The sequence below is a fragment of the Osmerus mordax genome, chromosome 18 (assembly GCF_038355195.1).
Source record: "Osmerus mordax isolate fOsmMor3 chromosome 18, fOsmMor3.pri, whole genome shotgun sequence".
NCBI classification, from domain to species: Eukaryota; Metazoa; Chordata; class Actinopteri; order Osmeriformes; family Osmeridae; genus Osmerus; species Osmerus mordax.
The window spans coordinates 4,538,019-4,554,540 of record NC_090067.1 but is presented as its reverse complement, the minus strand read 5'-3'; the positions used below and the strand labels follow the sequence as shown (position 1 = coordinate 4,554,540).

Below are 16,522 nucleotides of genomic sequence, written 5' to 3'. Positions count from 1 at the left end.
ACGGGCATGTTGTTCTGGGACGAGGACTTGCTCCACTGGTTCGCCGGTGTCTGGTTCCGCGACACACCTCACCAATACGTCATTTCGCAGCTCTATTCGGTTCCACTCTCTGAGGAGGCAGCGAAGCCAAGGGGACAGTGAAGAGCGGTTTGATGGAGGCCTGTTATTCACTTTCCAAGAATGCAGAAGTCGGAGGTCTGCGTCTTCTTTCTGTTGTTCACCCCAACCCTTGGGCTCGACGGGCTGTTCTCGGGAAGTGGTGCACCCTGCAACATGCACCAACAGGTTGGTAGCTTCCCCTGGAAGCCGGGATAAAACGTCAGCGTTGCGGTTTGCTGTCCCCGGTCTATAGCGGATGTCGTAGGAGAAGTTTGCAAGTTGGGCCACCCACCTCTGTTCGGTTGCGCCAAGGTTCGCCGTATCAAGATGGACCAGCGGGTTGTTATCGGTGAAGACGGTGAATTGTGCCCCCCACAAGTAGTCTTTAAATTTTTCTGTAATGGCCCATTTCAATGCTAGCAGTTCTAGCTTAAAGGAACTGTAGTTTGTGTCGTTGCGCTCACCAGCATGGAGGCTACGACTGGCATAGGCAATGACCCTTTCCCTTCCATCTTGAACTTGAGCGAGAACTGCACCCAGCCCGCTCAGACTAGCATCAGTGTATAGTCGGAAGGGCAATTGAAAATCGGCGTAGGCAAGGATGGGAGCAGTGAGTAGGGCTTGCTTCAGATGGTCGAATGCGGCCTGGCAATCCGTTGTCCATTGGATGCGGGCAGATGGTCGGTTGGCCTGACCTTGTAGAAGTTGGTGTAGTGGAGCTGCTACTTTGGCGAAGGCTGGAATAAACCGGCGGTAGTAGCCGGCAAAGCCAAGGAATGAGCGTACCTGCTTGACAGTTGATGGTATGGCCCAGTCTTGGATTACCGCAGTTTTGTCAGGGTCAGTAGCAACGCCCTGCTTGCTGATGACGTGTCCGAGGTATGTAACGCTACGTCGAAAGAGGCGACACTTGCGAGGCTGCAACTTGAGGCCATGCTCTTGGAGGCGGGCGAAGACCTGCTCAAGATGCTTCAAATGGGCATGGAAAGTTGTGGAGTACACTATGACATCATCAAGGTAGATGAGAAGGTAATCATACACTTGGGCTCCTAAGCAGCGTTGCATTAACCTCTGAAAGGTGGCAGGAGCATTACAGAGGCCGAAAGGCATACGCTCGAATTGGTAGAGTCCGAAGGGCGTGGCGAAAGCAGTTTTCTCCTGGTCGTCTGGAGCGACTTCCACCTGCCAATAACCACTGGCGAGGTCAAGTGTGGAATACCATTCCGACTTCCCCAAGCTGGTGAGGGATTCTTCAATCCTGGGCAGCGGAAAGGAGTCCTTGTGGGTTACCGCGTTGAGTTTACGGTAATCCACACAGAACCTTAAGGAGCCGTCTTTTTTTTTAACAAGGACCACCGGAGCAGCCCACGGGCTGGCGCTTTCTTTAACCACTCCACTGTCCAGCATCCCTTGCAACAAGACTCTCAGTTCTGTATAGAGTTTTGGAGGGATTGGGCGGTAGCGCTCTCGACTTGGCGGTGCTGTGCCAGTGGGAATCCGATGGGTGACAATGGCAGTTCTGCCAAAATCCTCGTCGTTAGCTGCAAAGACATGGGACCACTTGCGCAGCAGGGCTTGCAATTGGGCCTGTTGATCGCCGTTCAGTCCCTCGCCGCCCAGGGACATGGCTGGGTGGTCATTGACTGGGCTTTCCTCTGCATGCCGTATGTCGACTTCGATGACTTGGGGTCCGGTGTTGCGCAACACCAATCTTGACTGTCCTTGGATGTCCTGTTCGTCAATCTGTACCACCAAAGCCAGGGGGCACCTCTGAGGAAGTTCAAGGGAAAACGGGTTAGGGTTACACAGGCGCAGGGGAACCCTTCCCCCTCGGGTCCAACTCACGGCTCTAGCTACTCTCCATTTTTGGCCACAGTTCTCTAGGTTTTCAATCAATACGGGGCAGTCAGGCTGGCCAACAGCCTGTGGTACCTGAGCCCAAATGATCATCTCGGTCAATGGTGGAATCACCACTTGGGGCTGCCGTGGAAGCCTAGCCACACCTTGTAGCTCCATGCAGGTCACAGAGGCTTTAGTCCTTTGGCAGGCGACAAAGGCAGCATCCCAGGCTTTTTCTGCAGCAGGAGGGAACACAGATTTAAATGCAGCCACCCCAGGATGCCCACTCTTAAAAATACCTGTCCAGCAGTCCGCTATGACGTTCATGCCCAAGAGTCCATATTCCGTGTTGATGCAATCATCTCGGACAACCAGTACCCCTTTCCCTTTCACGTCTATACCCCCTATCTGAAAATCTAAAACCGCATACCCCACATAAGGAATGTTCAGCCCATTTGCTGCTTTCAAGGCCAGCCACGATATACTACTAGGGTCAAGCATACTGTCTTCACCAAAGTGGCGCTGGAATAGTGCTTCACTAAAGAGGGTTACTTGTGAGCCAGTATCGAGTATACATGGTACTCGTTGTTGTTGCACGAACACCTCAATCTCAGGGCATCTGCCAACTATCGAGGGCTTTTGTGGGGGTGCCGTGGGGGGCCCCTTCCGGTTCACTCGCCCTGTTGTGACCGGGAGAACCGAAAATCCGTCTGGTTTGGATGTCGCCGGGGGCAGAAGCGCTGGATGTGGCCAGTTTCTCCGCAGTCTCTGCAGATAGCTCTACCTTGAGCATCCCACTGGTAAGGTGGCTGCCCGGGGGAAGCTGACCCCCGTCGTTGACGTTGAGGGGCATTTGACTGGGGAGGCCAGGAAGGTTGAGTGGCCGTGCCGCTGGTTTGTGATCGCCCAGTCGAGTTGGAATGAGCTGGAATTAAAGGGGAGGGTGCTGATGGGCTGATGTTCAAGCGCCCCTGCAGTTCATCCACGATAGACCTTCCTAGCAGAGTCACCTGCTCTTTTAACTCTTCACGCAACTCGGCCCGTAAAGTCTCTTTTATCCGTTGCCAATCTGTATTACCTGGGGGCTCAGGCGTAGGTGTCCTTGTCGTTTTAGCAAAGGTTGGGCAGACTTGGGCGCCTTCGGCATGACCTTGCTCCCGTTCCAGTGCCTTAGCTTCATCAAAGGCCTCTGCGAAGGAGAGTGTGGGGGTCCTGCGAAGTTGTCTCTGTATCTCTTGGCCAATTGGACCAGGCCTCAGGCCCATGGAGAATTGCGTGCGAAGGAGTTCATCATCGGTCCCATCTGCAAGGGGTTCTCTTGCTCGCCATTGATGGTGCAGTTCACGTAAGCGGAGGGTGAAGGCCCGTACATCCTCCCCTGGTTCCTGTCTGACATTGAAAAATTTGAGCCGCAGTTTAGCCACTGGCTGCTGATTTCCATACAACAGTGCTAGTTCTTTCAGAATTGCGACATCAGTGTTGCGTTTATCCGGTTCCAATAGTGCCACTTCTCTTTTAGCATTTCCTTCTAATGCACTCAGAATAAAGTCAACCCGTTGCTCTGTATTCAGCCCCTGGGCCCTAATCAAGGCTTCCATTTGAAATTTCCATTCACTAAACCTGTCTGACTCCCCATCTCCACTAAACTTCGGGACCCACGGTACACCCATAAACCATGGCATAAAAGCATTCGCTCTTTGAGGCTGGGTTGCCGGTTGTTCCTCATTTTCACTCATGATGCTGTGTGCGTCAAGGATCCTGCCGACTACGCCAATTTGTAACGGAAAGGATTTTTAACTCGGATCCTTGAGGCGCACAACCAACACAGTGAAATAATTTATAATAAATATCCCTTTATTAATACACAGTTCTAAAAACAGAAGACTTAAGTCATGAGCAAATCGCAGCCCTACACCTGGTGCCAAAAGCTAATGTCAGCAAATCCACAGCAATTTACATCAAATTCACAGCAAAACCCACAGCAATTTCACTGCCAATCCCACAGCAATTTCACTGCAAACCCACAACACTGCAAACATTATAACACACCATAAACGTATGCCGCAAAACGGCGACCGGCTCATAACCCCCAGTCCCTCACAGAAGTAGCAGAAGATCCAGATTGATATAAAAGTAAGTAAAAAATAGACCACTCATGAGAGGATTTGTCCAGCGATCCCACCAGTCCAGACACCACTCACGACCCAGCTGATGACTTCAGGGCTCCAGTGTAACGCAGCCGCAAGCGCACCGCAGTTCCACCAAAACTGTCCTTTCACAGCGGTGGCGTATGTTTCCCACGGAACTGCGGAAGAAGAACAAGATAGATCAGGACCCGCACTGGCAGTGAAGTTAAACCACTAGGCTGTCACACGGCAATGTGGTACAGGCAAGTGTATTTCCCTTCCCTTTGCTGCCGAAATAGAGAGCGTTGTACGTCTTTTGGTGGGGCGCACGATACCAGTGTCCTCCAGCGTTTCTTGACGTTGTTTCGTTGTGTGCGTTGTATGATCCTTCTGCTCGATCGTAACGGTTGCTGTTCCACTCCGTGGAGGTTCGTCGTTGAGTCCTTTCTGGGCGCCTGCCAATAACCAACTTCCCCGTTGAATGCCGTCCTCCGCATTTAATTCCTCCCGTCACCAATCACGTCGGTCTCATTAGAGGCCATTTGGCACACCTGTTGGGAAACGCTACAAACCATACACCATTCTAAAATAATCACTTACCATTGTTCAACCCCGCCCACTACCAACAGCCAATATTTACATGTCACAATCACAAAACACCCAAACGTTGTCGCCCCGTTACAATAAAGCATCATGCAACACTGTCTGTCTTTGCTGTCATGTCTCTGTGTCTGCCTGCCTGCCTTCCTTCCTTTTCTGCATTTTCCCACGTGTGACTAACACTCACTCTGACACGAACACACATCATGTGTGTCTGTTTAAGGGCCGTAATTCTGCTGAACTGGTACAACCTTTTATGTTCAGGTCCAGGCACGGATACTGAAATAGAACAGCAGTGTTTCCAAATGAGAAGACACTTGCAGAGTGCTAGCAGGTTTGGTACGGTGGCAAGCAGCAAACAGTACCTCACACTGGACAGGGTGTGAATGAACAGGTTAAGTAGTGGTAGGAAGTGGCAGAGGGAGAACAGGGGAGTGGAATCAGTACTCCGGAGACCGGGATCCACTGTGAGGGGTGCGTTTCCCAGCCCTGTGAAGGTTGCAGAAGAGGGGAATTCTATGTGAATCTAATTGTATGCAGCTATATTACAGTTTTGCTCGGCTAATCAGCAGTTTATTTTTTAAAGATGGTTTGGCTAACAAGTTTATGTGTATGTGTGTGTGTCTATGGGGAGACACAGGCAGGAAGAAACCATCTCTGAGCTGTTTCTATGGTAATCTTGGGATGCTTCTTGACAATTGAAGGTAGCTTCTTGTCCTCGCATATGTTCACATTGAACAGATGCTTGCATCCAAAGCAACACACAAATAGTACATATATTAAACATTGTATAGATAATCAAGAACTAGAGGTGCACCGTGGTTGGTGATAAGGTACGGTCTGTGGTTTACACGACAGTACGACCATAGCTTCCTCTCAACTAGAATATTGCATGATTCCACAGATACGGCAGTGCAGTCCTCATCCTTGTCGGACACAATGTCACCGTACACAAGGTGAGGCCTTGAATCAGTGACGTCTCAATGTGTGTTCACTTCCACCGGAGGCAGGGACTGAGCCAGGTGAGTTGTGTTTATACATGCAGAACAGTCAATCTGCGTCGATCCCCACAATTTGACCTTAAAACAAACACAAACTTTCTGCAAATCCGCAGGGTAACACTTTTGAAACAGTAAACAACAGCACCATTTGATCCTTGGTAGAAACACATTTTGTCACCTCATTCCTATTCATGCATTATACATTCATTTTGAACAATGGCCAAATCCAAAAGAACTATTCGTGGAACTTTCTCAGTGACACTTTTCAGACAGACACATCCTGTTCTTTCTGCAACCTTCTCTCCACTGTAACACACCCTTAATATAGCTTCCATTAATCCTTATGCATTAGTAATAATTGCCAGTCTCTTACCATCCTTCTCACACTCTTAGCACAGAAATGAAGCCAATTCCCCACAAATCACTGGCTGACATTCAAATAATGTATGTCTGTTTCTGTCTTTGTCTCTCTGACTCTCTCTCTCTTTTCCTCATGCACACTCCCTCTCACACTGGCAGGCACATGCTAAATCTCCCTTTTGTCCTTTTTTCCTCATTCATCCCATTCACTCACTACTGTATCTGTCCTTTCCCCCCTCTGTCTGTCTGTCTGTCTGTCTGACTCTCTCCTTTCAGACTGCTACCAACCAGTGACAATACCACTCAGACCATCTCTGTCCTTCAACTCTTTCACCCCTCCTCCAGATGCTATGCAGTTTTGCTGCGTCCGACTTTTTCTCAATTATTTTCTCCGCTCTATTCCCTTCTTCTGAATAAGCTTTTCCGGGGATTTTCTTACAGCTGGAACGTCTGATCCAGGACCAGGAGACGAGGAGGGGGACAAGGACAATATCAAGTCACTCTTGAATTGCAACATTTGAATTACTTTAATAGTTTATGTTAGATACCCTTGTAACATGGACTTATGCAAGAAGACAAGTCATCCGTTTGAACAACTTGATAAACAACTGAAATACACAAGTTTATTCCATGTTTCAACCCTTAGGGCAATTAGCCAAGTTAACTGTGAAATATGTATTATGCACCTATTGAATGGGTAGGCGCTAAGTAAACAAACCACAGCCAACTGAAATAGATTCAGCAGCTTTGCTGCAGTGAAGTGACGCTCAGTAGAAATTCACTTTATGTTGGGGAGAGGAAGTTGTTGTCCTCCACAGAACTGAAAGAGGCTTACCGATTATTACGCCCAGAGTGGATATAATACCATTCTCGCAGAGAGAGGGAGAGAGAGAAGGAGAGAGAGAGACAAGCCAGAGAGGAGAGAGCTGGGGAGAGAAAGGAAGGAGACAAAAAATCATTGGGGAGAGGGGGGACAGAGAGGAAGAGAAAATCTGTTGAGGATACAGAACCCAGAGAGAAAGAGACAGACAAAAAATATAGAGAGAGAGACTAAGTGAGCTACAGAGAAAGGGAGAGTATCAGAGAGAGAGAAAGAGCAAAAGAAAGAGAGAGAGAGGGAGATTGCACTTGAAAATTCTTTGTGATCTCTTCCCAGCGGGACTTGGGGCTATGGAACACCCTGCAGAACTTGATTAAAATTCATTGAGTCTCATCAAAAGTGCTGTGTTATTATACAAGAGCACTGAGAAGAGCGTTCTCTCTACTAGTGCTGAACACACACAGACACACACACAGTCACAAGCGCACACACACACTGTTCTTCAATGGCAGCCATGTCAACCTTATCCATGTGGGAAAAGACACGGTGAGTCAGGGAAACTTTCCGGGTTTGTAGAAGATAGACAACACTCTCTTTGAACTCATTCACCACCACTCTGCAGCTCTGTAGAATGTTCAACTTACCCCCCCCCCCCCCCCCCGTGGAAGAAATTGGGATTTCCTGTGTGCTTACATTAATCACTAATCAATAGAACTAGTCATTGGATACTAGTTAGTACGTTTATCATGTAAGCTTGCTATTAATAACAGTATATTGTGTCTATGTGTCAGATTAATAGATGTTCGGGGTCAGGAGACAGTACTGGCTAAACGGTCCTTGTCATGACTACAAGGAGAGCTCCAACTATGAACTCTCTAGTGTGAGAGTTGTCATGTGTTGGGAGCAGTGAATCTTTTTCTCTGAGACTGTTGTAACGTCATTCCTGCCTGACTGTCACAATCTATGTTTACATTCTTGTGCCCTATAAAAGATGGTCCTCCGGCTTTCGGAGCGGAGAGACACCTGGTTGAGACCTAAGCTTGGTGTTGTGTTGTCATTTATGGTCAGAAGACTGGTTTTCTCTCCCAATCTGCAGATTGATAAATATGTATTAAAATCCAGAACTTAACTGAACTTAGTCACTCCGTTTATGAAGAGACGGACAAAACACTTTCTTCATCACCCCCCCCCCCCTTGAGAGTCTTTCTGACCAGTGAACACAAAAAACACAAACATCCCAAGTAGTAATAACAGAATGTGCTGCCTCTGCATGGGCTGTCATACACTGACTAATAATACTATCAGTGACACTGTAGCTGAGAGAAAGAGAGGATGGACCCCACACACACACACAATGACAATGTGACTGCACGTGTGTGACAGTGGCTTTGTAAGCATGTGTCTGTGCGTGTCTTCTGTCTGTGGTCGTGGATGCTCTGCATTTGCATTCTACAAACGCTAACACACCCATGTGCGCTCACACAAAGCCTCACATGCTGTTTTCAAACCCCTGCTGAACCAATTAGGAGGTGTCTCTTTACAACAAAAACAAGCACCGAACATAGGTGGGGATGTGAAAAAGACATTGACCTACTTAAAAATAAAACTCCTCAATCTACCCGCTGTAGTTCTTTGGGGCGAAAACATCCTCAACATAAACCACAGGGTTCTCTTAAGAACACGTTGTTGTTTTTCCGGGGAACCCCACGGTTCTCAACCGATACCAAGGTGTTGTGAAAGCACCTGTTGTTTATGGAAAGTCTCTGCCAGGCCCAGGAAACCACAGAGCACCTTATGGAGGGATGGGGCGGAGGCGGTGGTTAGGGGAGGGGGATGAAGGCTGGAGTATAGAGGGATGCATGAGAGAGAAGACCAGAATGTTCCATAAGGGATGGAAAATAGCTGTATAGGGAGAGTTAGGCTAGTTGGCCCAATTGCACGACACCAAACATGGGACAAGGTTGAGGCTTAAAGGGTATTTATGGGGAATGGAAGGACAGGGAATGACAGGCAGAGCAGGGCAGGCTGAGCTGGTGGGCGTACTGGTGGACAGGCAGACAGACAATAACGAGGTGTATTTCAGATGGAGGTACAGGAAACAAAACGTTAGGTCAAACAAACAAGAAATCTCTGGCACAGGGGAGTACAGCATGTGGTGCTCCCATGTTGGCTCAGCCAGCCGCAGTGTTGAGGAGCTCCACACAGTCCTTCTCAAACAAGTCATAATGTATGCTTCCAAAGCAGGCAAGCTGGATGAAACTGAATGGAACTGATAATCATTTCCTAAAAAGAACTTAAGTGTACACTATCATAATGGCTTGAATGCCACCTATCATTAGGTCAAAAGGTGTCTGTTGGCCAACTCTTCTTTATCTTAGACACCACATTGCCACATGTTCTACACTATAACCAACAAAACCATCAGAACATGAGGTATTATACATGTACTTCATGTAAGACTAATGGCATATATGAAATGATTCCATAACAACAGTTATGGAAGCTTGCTGCGCACAATGCACTGCTAGGTATAGAAGCTCCCCTTGCTTAACCCACGATACAACAGTTCAGTGATGCAAGTTTGATATCAGCTTAGGCAGGGACATCAATAGCTAATGCAAGTGCACACATTTTTTTCGCATTCATTTGAGCGCAAATACGGTACTGTTTTTTGAGCTTCATGTAATATTGTTTTAGTCAAAATAAGATAATCAGTAGGCCAATAATTTATAAATGTTCTTTAGTTGTGTAATGTTTTCTTAGCCTATCTCAATTCTGACTTGTGTGCCGAATCCGACACCTGGACTTCTGTGTGCGTGCTGCAATGGCTATTTGGCACACTCAGAAGAGCGCGCTGACATGGAATTCTTGCGCGCGTCAGCTTGTTTTTTCGGTTAAACTGCTTTCATTTTACAAGCGTTGATTGGGATACTGCGTAATTTTTTTCTGAGATTATCAATCTAAATTAACGCACTGACTAATAAAGTAAATTGTTAAAACTCAAACTTTTGATTTTACTGGGGCACAGTAGATTTATACTGGGTCACATGCCCCAGTAAAAAGGGTCTAACAACGCCCCTGAGTGTAAAGGTTCTAGACGCGTTCGTAGAAACTTTCTTTTTACTTAAATATCTGACTTTTATCAGTTGAACCATTTATCACAGTGGCTTTCTTTAACAGTTTTTTTGAAAATAAACTGTTGAGTGGATTTTTCAATATACATAATTCAAGTGTAAATGTGATGATTCACTCTGTATCCCATCATAATGAAAGTGAAAGTAACTAACGCAGCGGAACACAATAAAGTACAACCCTAACTGATACCATAACCTTCAGTCTTGGGTGGAGGCACACAGATACGGTAGGTCTCTTATTTTTCTCTTTAAAAACTACTTCTAACTTTGGCTTTGATTCTGGTCTGATGATGAAAAGAGGAATACTTTTATAAACCAAGACAACACCTGTATAGTATTTTGATGTGTAGGCCTAATGATAAATGTGAAGGGTATGCAACAAACCTGATATCTAATGTGGATAGACACTTGACCAATGAGCTGCAAGCTAATGAAGCCGCAAACTGCAAGCTAATCCTGTTCATTAGAATTACCCCCATTCGACTCACCACATAAAAGGTTGTAAAAAAACAAGAAATAATAACATTTAATGCCAGAGAATTAAAAGAAAAAGAAAGAGGAAGAGTGCGTTTGTTTGCTGTTAATGATTGATTTTTGAACGTTGACTGGTCAAAGTTTTGCATTTTAACTTTATGTAGGCCTACACTAATACAGTACATGGTATATAAGTGTCATTGTAAATCCGTATTGTAATATTGAAAGAGATCATATGTGATCATAGAATACTAGATTCACCTTTTTATTTTTTTTTCACAGAGAAGAATAAAATGGGTAATTCAGGTAAGATGTGTCTAAATCTTTAGAGTTGAGTTGCTACTGAACACAGTTGCACTTGGTTTTTATTGGTGCTTAAGGGTTAGACTGTAAAACTATGACATAATCAGTCCTTACATTTTATACCCAGAAACTAATTTCTGTTTGTACAGTAAAAGGGTTGTTGACATATGTGGTTTTGCAGGACTAACATACTTTTTTTTTATGTCACACAGTGTGGAGACAAGGTCCAGACTGGAGGTGAGTAAACTGGGAAGAGATTGATGAATTGTTAGGATTTTTTGTGAAACTTTTACTGAAAGACAACACAGGTAGTACATGTAGGCTATGTCCCATTAAACAACCTGTCTGGCAACAACATCTCTTCCTGAAATATAAAAGACCAGATATCCCACCAAAATGGCAAAATGTGTTTCACAGTCCCAGAAATGTCCCTTTTATCTGTGTGACACAAGGAGTTTGTGTCTGAGTTATTCCACAATCAACCACAAATATGATTGACACTTTATTGTCATGTTAGATAGTAGCTACAGTAGCCTATACTGCACAATGTAAATGTTGTTATTTTAATGTTGACATACTGTTGTCAATGTTACTGTCCTCTTGACAGCGAAAGAGATGCGATGAAAACAAAACTAACGAAAATGGAGCCAATAGGTGTGGAAAACTTTAACATTATGTTATATGGACCTATCGCTGCTGGGAAGTCCAGCTTCATCGACTCAGTCAAAAGTGTCTTTGTTGATCATGTTGCAGTCAATGTGTTGGCACAGGCTCACACTGACCACAGCTGCACCCAAACAGTAAGAAATGATTCACAATCATCGAAGACATTATTATAAGCATGAACATTGTTATAGTTTGAACACCAAAACTGATAATACTTGAATTTCTTTGCAGTACTCGGGACACCGCATTGAACATAAAGGTTCAGCTTTACCTTTAGTGATCTATGATGTCATGGGCATAGAAGATTCCAAGGCTTCAAAAGGGATGCACAGTGACGACATTGTTAATGCTCTCAAGGGACACGCCCGTAATGGTTATGAGGTAACAGTTCATGTATTTCTCCCGACACCACCACTAAAATACCACATTTAATATTACAATATGGAATATGGTAACGGTCAACAGTAAACCTCTTTTTATGATTAGCGTCAAATAAAAACAAAAAATAGTTTATCAACAAAAAATGCACAGTCCGGTATACACTGTCCTTTTCCAGTTTAACCCTAAGGAACCCCTGGATGCAACAAGTGAATGGTATAATGCTCACCCAACTAAGAATGAAAAGATTCACTGTCTGGTGAGCGTTGTGTCTGCAAACAACATAACTCTCCAAACGACTGTCACACAAAAGATGAGAGATATCAGGAAGCAAGCTAACAAACTTGGTAATAATAACCTCCTTCAGTGTTACCTTAAACAAATGATTACGTTTATATATACCAACTCAAATTAAGGTACTTGTCGTTCAAATAATCGCTACCATACTGCCAATCTCTCTCATCTTGTGTATTTTAAATCAGGCATTCCTCAAATTGTGATTCTGACCATGCCAGATCTGGCTTGTCCATATGTGGCAAATGATCTAAAATACATCTTCTCAAGCAAAGAAATTAAAACAAAGGTAAATAGTTTCTTTGAATTAGGCTGGATATTACACATACAAAACCATACAGTGTGGAAACTGAAGCACATATGTACATACAGACATTTTTGTAATTAAAATATTGCATTTCATTTTTTGCATATGAATTCTACCGAATAATGATTCAAACATGCAGCTGATGGTTGTCATTTTCCATCTCAGGTGGATCATTGCAGCAATGAACTGGGTGCCCCATTGAACTGCATCTTTCCAGTGAAGAACTACCATTCAGAGACAAGACTGGACAATGAAATTGATGTACTTGTGTTGGATGCGTTGATACATATTGTGCAGGCAGCTAAAGACCATCTCTGGTCCCTCCAACATTCAGGTCAGGCAGATTGAGAGGCTTTAAGCCTACACACCTTCAAAAGATAATGCCAGTCAGTCTTTCCAAACTTACAGTCATTGATTAAAGTAGTTATTAAGTGAACAAAGCATTAACCAGTTGCAGTGTTGGTCTGTTGCTCATACAATACAATACAAATGGTTATAAAATGCAGGTGACCCTTGTAAGTATCTGCTTTTATAGAAGCTGCTCCACCTGTGCACTGTCCGTCCAGCATTAGTCATTTGAATGTACATGCTTTTCAATTTTTTTACTACCAAATAAAATGCTACTTAAAATTCACTATGAAACGGTCTACTTGGCATTTTTGTACACAATCACAGATGGTCTTCGGTGTTGATGCACTTTATGGATGGGTTCAATGAAGTTCTATGGACGTGCACTCTATTAATTATGCGAGAACATTCTTTATTTGTCTTTATTATACAAAGATGGCAGCCTAGGGAATGATTGTGAGCTGGAGGGAAGAAGAGGAGGCCAAAGAGGGGCAGAAGGCTTTACCACAGGACACTTTCAAAGTGTGCAACAGAGTGTCTCTCTTGTCTTGTTGAGACTCACCCCATTGGCCTCCAGCTCCTGTGCGATGCTGGACTGGTTTGCCCCGTCGAGGCAGTACGCTAACAGACGGCCGTATCTGTCGTTGAACACCGCCTCGTCCTGCGACACGATAAACAACGCACGGCGTCAACACACTGGCCTTGGGAGCATGGAGAACGTTTGCTGACTAAAAACGAGACATTTGAGGTGCGTTTTCATCACTGATGAAATCACTGATTTTGTTGTGCCCGGCTAGCGGAATGAGGCGGATGGATGCAATCTTAGAATCACCTTGTTAGCCGCTTTGGCTAGCATGGCCAGCAGGCTGCGCCCCACTGTGCACAGAACATCCCTGTGGCTGGGTTTGGCCAGGATCATCCACAGAGGTAGACATCCCATCAAACAACACAAAGCAACACTTCATTAGAGGAGGAAATGTGTACACATTTGAGGGGCATGTTGGTTTATATCCAAGTTTGCCATGTTTCTTCCTCCTTGGGCTATGTGATATCAAGTAGGCCTTAGGACACCACAGAGCACCTTATGGGGGGATGGGGTGGAGGCGGTGGTTAGGGGAGGGGGATGAAGGCGGAGGCTGGAGTATAGAAGCATGACCGAGAGAGAAGACTGGAATGTTCCATAAGGGATGGAAAAATAGCTGTTTAGGGAGAGTTAGGCTAGTTTGCCCAATTGCACGACACCAAACATGGGACAAGGTTGAGGCTTAAAGGGTATTTATGGGGAATGGAAGGACAGGGAATGACAGGTAGAGCAGGGCAGGCTGAGCTGGTGGGCGTACTGGTGGACAGGCAGACAGACAATAACGAGGTGTATTTCAGATGGAGGTACAGGAAATAAAACGTTAGGTCAAACAAACAAGAAATCTCTGGCACAGGGGAGTACAGCATGTGGTGCTCCCATGTTGGCTCAGCCAGCCGCAGTGTTGAGGAGCTCCACACAGTCCTTCTCAAACAAGTCATAATGTATGCTTCCAAAGCAGGCAAGCTGGATGAAACTGAATGGAACTGATAATCATTTCCTAAAAAGAACTTAAGTGTACACTATCATAATGGCTTGAATGCCACCTATCATTAGGTCAAAAGGTGTCTGTTGGCCAACTCTTCCTTACTGTAGAAAACCACATTGCACAAGTGATGTCCTACACTAAAACTAACAAAACCTTTCCATCAGAACATGAGGCAGTGCACATGTAGGTACTTCATGTAAGACTAATGGCATATATTAAATTATTCCATCACAACAGTTTAATAGTTTTTTGAAAGAAAAAGAAACAGTTGAGTGTATTTTTCAATATACATAATTGTAGCAAATGTGATGATTCACTCTATATCCCATATGCTGGAAATGAAAGTGAAAGTAAAAGTTACTAACGCAGTTGTCTGACAGAATTCAGTACACAACCATAACCTTCATTCTGGGGTGAAACAGACACGGTAATTATCTTATTTTCCTCTTTAAAAGAACTTCTAACTTTGGCTTGCGAACTATTTTATTCTGGTTTGATGATGAAAAGATTCATACTTTTATAAACCAACGGAACACCAGTATATTATTTTGACGTGTAACGTGCGAGACGCGTTCGTTGAAACGTTCGTTCTTAACTCAAAATCTGACTTTTATCAGTGGAACCATTTATCACAGTGGCTTGCTTTAACAGTTTTGAAAACAAACCGTTGAGTGGATTTTTCAATATACATAATTCTAGTGTAAATGTGATGATTCACTCTGTATCACATTGACTGGAAATGAAAGTGAAAGTATCAATATCATGAAGGTGAAAGTTACTAACGCAGTTGATTCCTAGCAGAATTACAACCATAACCGCCTTGGTTTGGAGGCAGACAGAGACGGTAAGTCACTTATTTTCTCTTTAAAAAGCACTTCTAACTTTGGCTATGTCTGATTATGAAAAGAATACATATAAACCAATACAACACCTGTGTAATATTTTTACGTATAGGCCTAATGATTAATGTGAAGGGTATGCAACAAACCTGATAACTAATGTGGATAGACACTTGACCAATGAGCTGCAAGTTAATGAAGCCGCAAACTGCAATATAGTCTTGTTCATTAGAATTCCTCCCATTAGACTCATTTTACATTTAGTCATTTAGCAGGCACTCTTATCCAGAGCGACTTACAGTAAGTACAGGGACATTCTCCCCGAGGCAAGTAGGGTGAAGTTCCTTGCCCAATGACACAAAGTCATTTGGCATGGCCAGGAATCGAACTAGCAACCTTCTGATTAATAGCCCGATTTCCTAACCGGTCAGCCATCTGACCCCAGACTCACCACATAAAAGGTTGTAAAAAAACAAAACAACAAAAAACACTTAATGTTAGTGGATTATTGAAAGTGGAAGACTACATTTGTGTGCTGTTAATGGTTGTAATTTAACTTTATGTAGGCCTACACTAATACAGTACATGGTATATAAGTGTCATTGTAAATCCGTATTGTAATATTGAAAGAGATCATATGTTATCATAGAATACTAGATTCACCTTTTAAAAAAAATTTCACAGAGAAGAATAAAATGGGTAATTCAGGTAAGATGTGTCTAAATCTTTAGAGTTGAGTTGCTACTGAACACAGTTGCACTTGGTTTTTATTGGTGCATAAGGGTTAGACTGTAAATCTATGACAGAATCTGAGTCTTTACATTTTATACCCAGAAACTAATTTCTGTTTGTACAGTAAAAGGGTTGTTGACATATGTGGTTTTGCAGGACTAACATACTTTTTATGTCACACAGTGTGGAGACAAGGTCCAGACTGGAGGTGAGTAAACTGGGAAGAGATTGATGAATTGTTAGGATTTTTTGTGAAACTTTTACTGAAAGACAACACAGGTAGTACATGTAGGCTATGTCCCATTAAACAACCTGTCTGGCAACAACATCTCTTCCTGAAATATAAAAGACCAGATATCCCACCAAAATGGCAAAATGTGTTTCACAGTCCCAGAAATGTCCCTTTTATCTGTGTGACACAAGGAGTTTGTGTCTGAGTTATTCCACAATCAACCACAAATATGATTGACACTTTATTGTCATGTTAGATAGTAGCTACAGTAGCCTATACTGCACAATGTAAATGTTGTTATTTTAATGTTGACATACTGTTGTCAATGTTACTGTCCTCTTGACAGCGAAAGAGATGCGATGAAAACAAAACTAACGAAACTGGAGCCAATAGGTGTGGAAA

The 16,522-nt window shown here is 44.1% G+C and overlaps 2 long non-coding RNA genes across 2 annotated transcripts; both read left to right on the top strand.

The window, feature by feature from the left end:
- Positions 1 to 10,123: 10,123 nt before the first annotated feature.
- On the top strand, positions 10,124 to 13,035 carry LOC136962637 (uncharacterized). Its single transcript, XR_010878915.1, has 8 exons — positions 10,124 to 10,206; positions 10,736 to 10,759; positions 10,969 to 10,993; positions 11,364 to 11,556; positions 11,654 to 11,803; positions 11,979 to 12,147; positions 12,283 to 12,383; positions 12,567 to 13,035. It is a non-coding gene; the product is annotated as an uncharacterized lncRNA (long non-coding RNA).
- Positions 13,036 to 14,679: 1,644 nt separating this feature from the next.
- On the top strand, positions 14,680 to 16,099 carry LOC136962639 (uncharacterized). Its single transcript, XR_010878916.1, has 3 exons — positions 14,680 to 14,744; positions 15,119 to 15,161; positions 16,072 to 16,099. It is a non-coding gene; the product is annotated as an uncharacterized lncRNA (long non-coding RNA).
- Positions 16,100 to 16,522: the final 423 nt, after the last annotated feature.